Below are 13795 nucleotides of genomic sequence, written 5' to 3' on the forward strand. Positions count from 1 at the left end.
AAAATGAATGTTTGCAAAATGGTTTCATTGAAGCATTTCAATAAGCTAAATAAAGCATGTGTCATTATTATATGGCTTAATTAAAGAATGGATTAGGCTGACATCTGGTGCCAGTGCTGAAACAGTTCTGGGCCCAGTGGTGTGGGCCGGTGTGGGCCAAGCCTAAGTGCATCGTGTGGGCCAGAGCTGGGCCAGACCAGTGGGATATTTGCGAGCCTGAAAAGTGATGCAGGATATGAAATTAACTCATAGCATTAACATAATCTAAATGTATACCTCAGGTGTATACAGCAAATGGTGTTTTCTTTCTTCTTCTCTCTGCATTCTCTGAACTATATACATTCGTTTTGTTGTCTCTTTGTCTGAGAGAGCGCCGCCATTTCTCCTGTAACAACCAATGAAAAAAACTAATGAAAGAAAGAGACTTGCACATCCTTTGCTTGGATAAAAAATTATTTGAGCTATTGTGGGGTTTCAGTATCTACAACTTTCGCTGTCATTAAAGGATTCAGAGAAATCTCAGAATGTAGAGGGTGAGGCTGAAAATCAACACTGAATGGCCGTGACCTTTGCATTAAGAACTGCATTTAAAAACCCACATCATTGCATGAAAGACGTTGCACAGCCTCGTGAACACTTTGGAAAATAGTTCAACAAATGTTAATTCAATTCAACTATATTTATAGAGCAGTCAATCCGAGGCACTTTTACAGAGAGAAACCCGAGAAATCCACTTGAGCAGGCAGAGGCGATGGTGGAAAGGGAGAAACCTGCAGAACCAGGCTCAGAGGTGGCGGCTTTCTACTGTCCTGTTGGGGTGAGAGAATAGAACTTAAGCCTCTTCTATGCAAAGTGAAAGCCAAACATCAACAACATACAGGAATGGTACCAACTATAACTAACTACACTGTGGCAGACGTGCATGAGACCTGCAGGTTCACACACAGAGCAGCTGAGAAGCAGTTCTCCACAACCATCTTTATTCAGTACACACACACACACACACACACACACACACACACACACACACACACACACACACACACACACACACACACACACACACACACACACACACACACACCCTTCCCTCCCTCTTAACCTCTTGGATGCCTGGCTTCCTGTCTCCCTGCAGCCTGAAAGCCGAGCCAAATCAATTAGTCTGCAGAAATTACAGAGCAATAAATAAGGAGGGCTGGTCGGCGGCGGCGGCGGAGACGGGCCGAGGGGGGAGGCCGGAGTTATGGGGCCCCTCCTGTCTGCCCGCTGCCGCTCAGGACGCACGTGGGGGCCTCCGACGTCTCGCAAATATCAAAATATGAGCGTTTTATGTGCTTCCCTGCACCATGTTTACAGGACAACCAAATCTGCACGCGAGTATTTGGTTTTAACGAGACGACTTGGTCTGGGTGACGCTTTCGTTTAACAGCTGCTCGACGTGCGAGGTCCACGTTAGTGTTAATCACAGTTCCACTCCAACAATCCAAAAGAGGACAGAAAGTAAGATTATAATAAAGTCCCCCCCCCCCCTCATATGGGTAACTGTAGACGGCAAGCGAGTTGGGGGGGGGGGGGGGGGGGGGGGGGGGGGGGTGACCTTGAGTTCTGCTGATGTTACCTGATCCAGTTTGTTGCAGACTGTACCAGTCAAATCATCTCTGTCTCCACACACACACACACACACACACACACACACACACACACACACACACACACACACACACACACACACACACACACACACACACACACACACAGTTAAATGAGCACGAAATGGCTTTCGGTATTTCTAAAGTTAATATTTTTGTGCAGCTACTTCCTATTTTTCTACTCGGATATTACTACATCGTCGTGGATTTTAGTTTAGGGGTCAACGGAACGAGTCAAGTTACAGAACAAACTGTACTCGGACGTGTGTTTGAAAGAAATACATGAGACGGGAGTCCAAGGGGATCCAACACAGTGAAAAAATTTCATTTAAGCTTTTATTTGCCTTTGTTAAACCAAACAGCTGGTTGTGCTCGAAATATCAAGTTTAACTGCACTCATTTATTTTGAGGAAGTTTTTCTGAAAAAGAGGCTATTTTAAACCAATCTAGAGTATGAAGTCTGAATCATTTAGCAAAGTTAACCTTAATAGAAACGTAGGTTAGTTGACAGTTCTGTGTTATTGTTTGGTTGTGCAGGTGAACATGTCTGCTCACTTCATTAGTCGGTGGCTTGTGAGCGCTCACTAATTCTTTGGTTCATCATGTCTTATTATCTCAGATTGTCAGAATATAAAAAACGTTATGGTCAAATCATTTGTCTACAGTCATCGATTTTGGGAGTTTTGATGTCGTTCATCACGTGATGATATAGGAAGTGTGTATTTTTTTGTATTGTATTTTCCGCACTAAGGTCCATGAATGACTTTCGGTTGGTGTTCACATCACTCTGATGCGTCGCTTTTCACAGAATTTGGATTCAGGATAACGAAAGAAAGCGAAGGTCCCTTTTAGAAAACACTTTCAAGTGAAAACGCAAAACTTTCTTTGCGTTGTGGGCGTCTGTTTACGCGACAATGGTGCTTGGGGCCACTGAAAATACAACTTTTTGAAATTGGTGCCCAATGTGGAGCTTTTCCAAAAACCTCTGACTTCGTTTCTGTGTAGACGGGCGAAAATCTCAAATTACTGAATCCGTCTCCGTCTCCGTCTCCGTCTCCGTGTAGCCTGCAGCAGGTTACAAACGGTAAAACTCTTGTTTCATGTTCTGCCTTCACTCCTCCTGTCATGAACTTTTCTTGTGCTTTTTTACGCCCTCGTGAACAGCCAGCGGACTCCACCATGGATCCACGTGTCTGCCTGCTGCATTCATGCTGCTCTCATGTTGTCCCAGTGTTAACTCAACATCCTGTGTCCACACTCACTTCCTGGCCTTATCACACGCTGTGTGTGGAGACAGAATCACAAATACTTCCGGGGGTCATTAGATAACGTAAGATCAACAAACATTAAAGTAGACCGTGCGTGCGTTCGTGCGTGTTCCTGGGCCCATGTTGATTACTGTTGTATTTGTTTACATGATGAGCACTTTTCTTTCTTTGTTGGGGAAAAAAAAAAAAAAGGCTTTTCATTTTAGGGCTCAGAAATAGTGTGACACAATTTATTTTGATCTCATGGCTGTAGAACTTTCACAGAAATGTCCAATATGTCAGTTATTTTGTACCGTTTTCCAAGGCAATGTGACAAATGCAAAAGAGTTTTAATGTTTGACTTGTTTATGGACACAAAGCTTGATTTATCAGCTTCATGCTGATTTAGAATTTTTCTTTCCTATAAAGCCTATCATGATTGTGCTGGGAGGTTATGAGACGTACACATGATAATCCTGACAGAATACAAGGTTTTATGTTGTGGAGATTAAAATCTGTGTGCGTGCGTGCGTCTGGTCCAGGGTTCAGTGTGCTGCAGCCAGGCCGGCAGTTAAAGTTTAAACAATGATAAACAAAGCGTTGCGCTACATGTCGCTGGTCCGATGCCCCGTGACGGCCGGGTTGCTCCTCCGGCTGAGAGCCATGACGGAAACTTTACTTTGAATGATAGTAAACCTGTTCCAAGTGAAAAAGCATCGTTTTTGCGCTGAGTTTCAGAAAAGTTTTGCGTTTACACAGCAACGTGTTGCAAACGAAGTCCGTCGACACGACAACGACAAAAGCACTAAAAAGAATACAGTTGGCATGCCAGGCCATGGGTTGGTGCTGTTGTCAGTCTTTGGAATGAAACCACACACACACACACACACACACACACACACACACACACACACACACACACACACACACACACACACACACACACACACACACACACACACACACACACACACACACACACACACACACACACACGTGTATGCAGAAAACAATAAACATTAACAATGGGAGTATAGCTCTGACAATTGTATCGACTGACAACCAAGTTGGATTGTTACTGAAGTGACTCAACTCTAAAACCATCACGACGGAGGACGCCATTGTTGTTGTTGTGGATTTACTCGCGCATGTGCAGAAGAACTATTTACTACGAACGTGGTTTGTATGTGCAGTAGCAACGTTTCTCCCGTTTCCATAGAGACAAGGTCGGAGCATTTTCAGAAAGTTGCATTTTTAATGACTCCGAGGTCCCAGTGTCCCAAAATGCAACGAACGTTTTCCATTCTTACTTGAAAACGTCGTCGACTTAGAACCATGATGGCAACCTGCTCACGCCTCTTCAAATGATAATAAACTCAGGCTCGATTCAGACAGCGTCTGAATGTCCACACCTGAGTTTCTTGAAGTACCAGAAGGAGGAGTAAAGGCAGACCATGCACATCCACACACAAGCAAAAAAGACCAAAACTGGGCTCTTCCTGCAGAAACCCCGCTCTCACCGTCCAGCGTGAGGATTCTTTCTTTGTTATAATAGATTGTCTGAAGTTCCTCACACCAGCGCTTCATCCCATTGTGATCTTTAGAGTTTCTATTTCTCTGATAAACAGGAGACCTTATGAAGAGGGAGGCTTTTTGGAGCCGATACGATCCCGTCTTTGGCTCTGAAACTCTTAAATATTTAGCCTCCTCGAGATGAGTTTATACTGCTGGCATTTCCACGGCGTTGCCGGGATGATTCAGGAAAGGAGAGACTCGTATTGTCGGCTGTGCTGTTTACTTTGCCTCTGAGAGACGGATTCTCTCCTCTTTTCGACCATCAAAGCTTCTCGTCTTAGTCCCTTCATAACAAATATGATCCTTTGATTATTGAAAATTTCCAAGTAATGATAACTGTTCTTTATTCAACAAATACAGGCTGGAATTTGCCGAAAATGTAACTGGAATATGTCACGTTTTCTCTTCAAAGCTCCGTAACGGACGAGGATGTGGATCACGTTGAACACGAAGGGGGCCTCCATCACAGTTTTGCGTGACTTAGTTCCAGTCTGGGTTTTCTTCTCTTCTTCTTCTCCATTTGCTCGATCAAAAACAGAACTAAGATGCCTCAAAGTGAAGATTGCTGAAGTTCCAGGAAAGCTGTGGTCTGTGATGAGTGTGAAACCAGAGAAAACAGCTGAGTGAACGTGTGAGAACAAAAGGATGTTTGCTTTGGCTCTTCGGTCCTTAACGTTCTCATGAAGAGTGAAGAACATCCTGTCCAGTTCAAATTACCGACTCTTGACCCTCAAAAACAACCGTCTGCTGACTAAGCACTCGTTTACATGACATTTTCAAGCAAAAACACAAAACTTTTGTTGCGTTTACAGATTCTGTTCACATGCCAACGGTAGCCAGAACCACTGAAAACACAAGTTTCTTAAAACGACAACTTAGATGGAACTTTTTGAGCCATAAAAACAATCCAGCTTTGTCACCTGTCCATGGAACAGTTTGTAAACTCCACACAGAAGAGCTGCCAAGTCCAGGATTGAACCAGGAGTTTACTCTCCGTGAGGCAAAAGTACAAACCACGACACCAGCTGTTCCTGATTCTAAACCATTTAAACTCAACTTGTCTTAACTTAGTGTTTTACACAAGCAAAGATATTTGTGTTTTCAAAGTATGAGAACCAGACCACAAAGTATTTTAATTTCTTTCTTTTTTTTTTTATTTCTGCGACGGTTAACAATCTCATTGTGTCGCCGTTTTCTTTTTTTAAAGTTCTATGAAGTTTTTATTCACAAGTGTAATTATTTGTCCATCCATACACCAATAAAAAACACTTCTGCGGATTTGATTTTTTTTTTTTACATGCCTGCTTTTCTACATTCTTTTTTTTAGTTTTGCTGTTTCTGTTTTTATGCCATTTTATTATTTCTCTGTGACACTTTTGAAGAGTTTGCTTAGCGCCAACTATAGCTTTGATAAACGTCTTTCTAATGTATTGGAGAAGGTGATTTCCCCCCAATAACATCAGTAGTAACAGTCCATCTGGATAAAAGGAGGTTGGATTTCAGGTCACAGTGCCCACAATACCAACCGCACTCCTGCTGACTTATGGAACAAACAGAGAGAGGAAACAAGTCAGCAGATATACGGCCCACTTCTGTCTCACACATCCTGCAAAAATCAGCAAGCACACCTGAACAAATCCTCAAGAAAAGGAAATTAACACATATGCAGGGTCATGAACGTACGGGGTGTTAAATGTAAATGTTTTGCAAAAGGGGTGGGCAGGGAAGGCAGTTCCTTATTGCTCCAAGATGGAAAACGACATTTCTCATGTCTGTACAGCCAGAAGTTGGTTCGATGCAGCAGATTCCTTCATGACTGAAGTGATAAACCTCACACATAGTGCCTTGATGGAGCCAGAATAACAAAAGAAAACACACAAAAGCAAAAGTAGAACATAGAAATTCCACTGGGCCTGACATCAAACTGGAATTTTCACATTGTAAAAGCAAAAGTTCGAACCACTAAACCATTATGTAAGTGTTATTTACTATGTTTAAAGATCAAGTGAGACTCTCAAACACACACAATGTGCAGGTTGTCACGGTAACCTGCAAAGCATCATATAAAACCAACAGTGTCACATATTTTTTCCAAAGAGGAAACAAGTTGGGTTTTTTTGTCAATGGCCCGGATCAGAGATCACACACACACACGCACACACACGCACACACACACACACACACACACACACACACACACACACACACACACACACACACACACACACACACACACACACACACACACACACACACACACACACACACACACACACACACACACACACACACACACACACACACACACACACCTGCAGTAAAGCAACCGCAGCAGATTGTACAGGCCGTACTGTGGTGATAAGGGTCTCTGTGTGTGTTTGCATTGCACATGTAGATGTGTGTGTGTGTGTGTGTGTGTGTGTGTGTGTGTGTGTGTGTGTGTGTGTGTGTGTGTGTGTGTGTGTGTGTGTGTGTGTGTGTGTGTGTGTGTGTGTGTGTGTGTGTGTGTGTGTGTGTTTGTTTGACATGAAGGAACCTATTTAATTTAAAGGCACAAAACGAGGCTAATAGAGTGTTTACTTCATTTTATATAAAATCAGAATCAAAATGCAAACAAAGCCGACTCATCTATCTGATTATTTGGTCCAATGAGCTCCCATATAGTAAAAATCCGTTCAATCAGGATTGCCTGGGACCTTCTATTATAAGATTAGCAAAGCAAATCACAATTCGTGTTATCATGAATATTGAGAAAATAACTGCACTGCTGGAGGCGGCCATGTTGCAGGCTTCTTATTGTCATGATGGGATCAATCTGAATGGTAGGACCAATCATGCCGTAGTGCCAATTTCCCAAACCTTTTTTGAAGATTTTCTTGTCTACAGTGAACATTGGTAATGTGTTTTTCTTTTTCTCGAAGGTGGAAAAATGAGCACAACATGTACTTATGCCATGTTTGCTGCTGACATTTGACATCTGCTCACAAGCATCAATTATTTCAGAGCTTTTAGCTGAAATATATCCAGAGTGCAACTTAGGCCCTGTCCACATGACAGACTCTTGTGGGCTCGTTTTGGACCACGGGCCTTATGTTTGACACCCCTAATCTAGAATAACTCTTTTCTTCATGATAAGAAATCAAAACATTTTTGAAAGTTAACTCATTCTGAATTGTGCAAATGTATAAAATGGAATCAATTACAGAATTAGCAAACAATGTCATAGAAATAAAGTAGGGATGTCCCGATCCTATCGGTAGATATCGGATCGGGGCCGATATTAGTGATTTGTGAGTGATCGGGGATCTGCAAATCCAGCCGATCACCCCGCCGATCTAAAAAAAGAAACGCGGTCCGCAACGTCACCTAAGAACCACAACAATCAGGGACTACAAGCTCCGGTCGAGCTGCAGAAGCTAGAAGCAGGCGGAGTGGGGCCATAGACCTATAAAACTAGAGTTATACATAGTCATAGTGGCTTATGTGTTTATGTGCAGAAGTCTACTTCTAAATTTCTATGTGGTCTGTCTTCTGCTTTTTTATTGTGTTTGGTGATTCACAGCGCCACTAAAGGCCCGGCATGTGTACTACATGCCCCGAAGCCTCGTGTTGAGCCGTGTTCATAGTGAGGTGTGGACTGAGGTTTTTTGGGAGAAGGCCAGGGAGGAAAAATATTGTTTTTTCGTTGTGTGGATGTACCCTCAGTTTACAACAACAACTAAAAAGAAAGAGAAGAATTTTGATTCAATAAGTGAGTTTTACAATCATTTCTAGCTAAACAAAGCTTCTGCCAATAGTGCTTTTAGCTTCAGACATCTTAGTTGCTCCAAAAATAGACTATTGAGTATATTTACAATGAGTATCGGATCGGGAAAGTATCGTTGTCGGCCGATACTCAATTCTGAAAAATCGGATCGGTATCGGGGGCAAAAAAGTGTGATCGGGACATCCCTAAAAAAAGCATTGCTGTTTTGCATATATGGAAATAATTTGAATAAATGGGATTTTGGTCGATCAAATGCTGTGCATGAGTCCCTAAAGCTGGTAAATACATTGTCAATATAAAGTCCTGCAAACATCCAACCATTTCCTCATTATCTCTATTTAAAAAAAAAAAAACACACTTAGGAAGAAAAAGGTCTTTACAATTAATGTCACACACGAGCGCTTTATCAGGCGGAGCAGGAAGGAGCTCGGCGAGCGAGAGAGACCAAGATTTATTGTACATGGCAGATAAGACACACACACAACATTCTTGCATACATGTGGAGACCACACACCGTGTACACAGGAGATAACGCGTGCACTGACACATAATCATGTTCACACACACACACACACACACACACACACACACACACACACACACACACACACACACACACACACACACACACACACACACTTCAAAAGCCGGGGCTGGCTGGGATCACCGCTGCCCTCTCCTCCCTGCTCTTAACCTTTGACCTCCATCTCTTCATTCTTTCGTCTCGCCATCTCTGTCTTTCATCTTCTGCACATTCGCTTCTCTCACTTCTTCCCTCTCCTTCTTGTCTGACGAGCCTCCGTCAGCAGATTGGCCTTTCCAACGGCCAACGTTGAAACATTTAGCGTGAGGAAACACAAAAGTAGAATGACACTTTCATCTGGAGCTGCACAAAGACGGCAAGTCATTCAAACTCAAGTGTGGATTTCGTACAAAATGTAATGTTATGTACAATATGACACCTCGTAACAAATGATACCAAAAAAAAAGGTGCAAGACAAAAAGTCTTTGTAAAAACATATGAAATTAGCATGTCTGCTAAAGATTTTCCCCATGAATAAATAATCCGAAAACAGGTTCATCAATCTTAAAGTTCTTATCTCGAAGGTGATATGATGGTTTTATTCAATGGATTTAAATATTTTTTGTTATAATAAATAAATCAATAAACCAGCAAAGTTCTCAAAGAACAACTGATAATGGTGTTTTCCACACAGGCTGAATTAAAACAATTTAAAAAGTCTGAAGACAAACACAGACTTATAAATTGAGGATAACTTTTCTTCTCATTAGTTTATAAAATGTGTTGATCAGGACTCGTTTCAATGACTCCGACTCAAAATTGTTTATTTTTTGTGGAAATAAAGACATTTTCATGAGGTATACTCTGTGCCACAACAAAGAAAAAGTTTACATTTAAATGGCAATTTGGCTTGTTTTAAAAGTTCTTAACTTATTTTGATTTGACAGTATAATCTTTAATCTGGATTCAAAAATGTTATTTAAAATTTTTTTTTAAAGTAAATTGTACTTGCAAATAATTTAAGCATTTTTATTCACAAATTTTGCATTTCTATCTTATAAATTGGGCTACTTTTTTTTGCAGCGTGAGACAAGCTTTGCTGTTTACATGCTTCCAGGTGTGATTAAAGAATGAAAAATCCCCACATTAGATGCATAATTCACACATGCCACAGTTTAAACTGGCTGTAATGTGATTAAACTGGTCCAGTGAGGTCAGTGTAGGTAAAACCCTTTAAGGAGGCATTTTACTGAAAAGAATCATCTGCTGTGGACGTAATGTTCCTATTCAATTTTGATTCCTGCTGCATTACAGTCAAAGTATGAACACTGTCATCCAAACCAACCCCCCCCCCCCAAAAGAAAAATCAACTGCAATTCCAATCTGGCTCAGGTTTAATATTAATGTGAACACATCGCCAACCAAGAGCATTAGACAAACCAAACAGGACGTGATGGCATCATGAACAAGATATTTTGGCTGATCTGTTTCAGGGTTTGTTTGCTCAGTGGAGGAACTCCTGCAGGCTTTTGGATTTCTTTATCCATGTAACCACAATAATCCTCAGATTTCCAGCCTGTGTTTTCTTTACACCCTCCAGTCCACATATGTAAATGCTACAGCGAAGCACAAACCAGACTTGTGTGCAAACTTTGGGTTTCTTTTCTTTCCGTCTTCTTTTTTTTTTTTTCCAACGGAGAGGCACAATAAAGAGCACAGTAAAGCAGGAATCCCGTCTGAAGGGAGACATCTTGTTATGCTTTTATACACTGAGAGTTCAGGTGAACTAAATGAGTTAATGACGCTCGTCTGTTGGCCAATTATCCCGTTAACCTAGAGAACGCTTTGCAGGCAACTGTGCAGGGTGGCTCCTGCTTTTGCCTATGAGGAATTTGGTAAAGGAGCATGAAGGACGGAAGACGGGTGAATTCTTGGTTTGATGTTGACACGTGGAGATGGAGGCCCCATTTACCAGGAAAACACTCGTAAAAGAGATTATTAATCTCAGCGTGGTTTTCCTGACTAAATAAAGGCTAATGAAATTTACACGACATTTCAAGTGAAAAAAAGCATTGTTTTCGTTTCAGAAAGGTTTTGCGTCTATATGGCAACGTTGTGAAAACGATGTATTTTAACATGGAATTGGCAGAAATGCTAAAAACAATGTTGTTTTCATGTTGGGCCACTAGTGGCCACTGTTGTTTGGTTTTGTAATGAAACCACACACACATGCAGCAGAGAACAACACGCTAGAAACAGACGACGATGTTGGATTATTATTACATACTTTCCTCGTTGCGTGTCCGCAGATCGCTTCGACTTGCATGTGGGCCACAGATGCGCACACGATTGCATCTAAACTACCTTTTTGGGTTCACGTTGGTGGCCAGCATTCTCCGCCTTTTTGAAATTTAAAAAAATATTTCAATCCAGGAGTTCTGAGTCGTCCGGCTTTCTTTACATCCTTTTAAATTGTGATTGTGCAGACGGGGATACGGGAGGATCTCCTCACACTAGCGCCTAGTAGGCCTCCATTGCTGTTGTTTTTGTTCATTGCTCTGGCGCATGCGCGGTCGACCGCAGAGGGGGTCGCGCCCACCCTCATTCCCACGGGTTGATAACGACGTTTACGTCACAGCGACCAACGAGAATACGCGGGCGTGGAAGAGTTTTACCTTGGGAGCAGTTTTTACTTAAAAAGTGGTGTTTCCAGTGGCTCAGAGCTCTGTTGTCGTGTAAACAAACCCCCAAAACACTACGGAAGTTTTGCGTTTTCACTTGTAAAGTTATGTAAACAAAGCCTTAATGTTCTCCCTGTGCCTGCGAAGCTTCTCCACCCATAATTCCTCCCATGAATCCATGCGTGGTGGAATAATAACTGTCTCTACATCATTTGTAGGAGTGAGTGGTTGTCTTTGTGTGCTGTGACGGACTGCGATCAGTCCGGCGTGACTGGCTGCACCGCTTTGTCGAGCTCATCTAAACAAAGTGGGCGTGGTCTACCTCTGTGCCCGCCGTGCGATGAGCTGCTGACCGCTGTAGCGTCTCCAGCTCAGGTCAGATGGTTTCATTCAAAGGCTTAAGTACCATTTTTAACACAGACAAACACACAGAACGGCTTTATTTTAAATTATACTTTATTTCATATAAAAACAAAACAATAAACAAATAAATTAGATATTTCTAAAATAATTCTCTTGAGGAAATGTTTAAGAACGCTGTGATTGCTTTACAACTGGTATCTGGGAGGACAACTGGAATGTAAAGATGCAGACAGACGTATATTTGGACACTTTGCGGATCGCGAAATGAGACATTTGACAGCAAGACCGACGACATGAAAGGCAAGTAAACGAGGAGAGAAGACACGACGTGGATGAATGCTGGTGGATTCAAAAGCTTTTAGGAATAAAACCCTCCATTGCATTAGCAGCTGAAAAGACGATTTTCAGTTGGTGTTTCTCTGCGGATTCACATTTGCTGGAGGGCTGATCATACAGTTTGCTTCAAACAACTGTCAATGGTTATTTTGTTTGTGTCTCAATTGTTTTGTCTTTGGTCGGACAGAGGAGGAGGCCCGCTGAGGCTCAGTGGGCATCTGAGCCCACGGGGGAATTGTCCACACAGCTGGTCCCGGTGGCAGCGGCGAATCTGAATTAAGATTTGTAATTTAAAAGATGGTGGCTTTGGGGATAAAGATAGGGATGTTTGGGAGAGAAGAGGAGACATTACCATAATAACAGCCTCTTCATTTGCACACAAGCCCAAGCTATCCCCACGCAGCCACCCCCAAAACTCCCTCTGGTCCGTAGTCACAGCCATTAAGCCTGCAAAGCCTTCATTGTCCAGCCGGGCTGCGGACCTGAGGACCCCTCGCCAGCAGATTGGGCTGGGTGAAGGGTTACAGCCAGACAAAGGATGGACCCTCCCCCTCCTCCTCTATTTGAAATCAATCACACTGGCTTTCACATTTACTGGCCCCCCACTCGCCCACTGCCTTCCTCTCCCAGTCAGCAGTGGCAGTGGGCTTGGGTCCTCCCGGGGTCCCCTCTTTAAGAGCCGGTCCCACCATGGACACACCGTCCTTGACAAAGCTGCTCCACCACGCAATGTGGCCTGAGCACGTTTACGTGGAAGCTCACATGTGTAAATGAGTCTGTCTCGTAACCTTTGTGCCTCTGAGAGGAAAAACACATTTTACAACCCCGAGGCCGGCTGGCTTTAGCACATCGTGTGGTTTCCTTCCAACAATGAGCAACAATACTTCTGGATGGAGGGTTTCATTCCAATGTCACATATAAAGGCTCAGTCTCACAAACATTTGAGCACTGAATCAGTGAAAATCACTGTTAGTGGCTGGATTTCTTTTTTTTCAAGATATCTCCGACTCCAAACCCTCGTTGGTGTTTTGGAAAAAGAGCTGAATGTTACAGAGTGAAAGCAGTGACAGGTTTGGCACTTGGTTCAATTCCTTCTCCTCGTTCGACTCCGAAAACCTTAATTTTTTGTTTTGTTTTGCGTAATTCAGAATAATTTATAAAAGGCAATCGTCTTTCAGCTGTTGATATGTACATACAATATTTCAATATTCTAATATATTCACAGGAAATCATCGGTTCAGGCACTTTGCTGTCGCTACAGCAACTTCTTAGCATGAGAGATCCTGAGATTTAAGACCGTTTTCTTTTTTAAATAAGCAACACAAAAGTAAAATAATCTTATATAGAGAGATTTATAATTAACAATCCGTTTCTTTTCTTACCATAGCAAAATAAATCTTCTTTTTTTTTTGTTTGTTTGTTTTTGATAAAATGTCTTCATGAGCCAGGGTTCAGTCCTGGTTTTGGGTTGAGTTTGTGGGAGGAGATCACTGTCCGTCACGAGAGCGGCTAAAACGAACAAATAAAAAAGCACTTTAAGGCATTTCGTGTCTCTTCTGCTGTGTTTGCTGGAGACGTTTTCCAACGTCAGGACTCTTCATGGGTACAATCACAGAGCTGCTTGGCCTTTTTCGTCCCCTCCTCTCGCGGTGTGT

Source organism: Lipophrys pholis (genome assembly GCF_963383615.2).
Source record: "Lipophrys pholis genome assembly, chromosome: 16".
Taxonomy (NCBI): Eukaryota; Metazoa; Chordata; class Actinopteri; order Blenniiformes; family Blenniidae; genus Lipophrys; species Lipophrys pholis.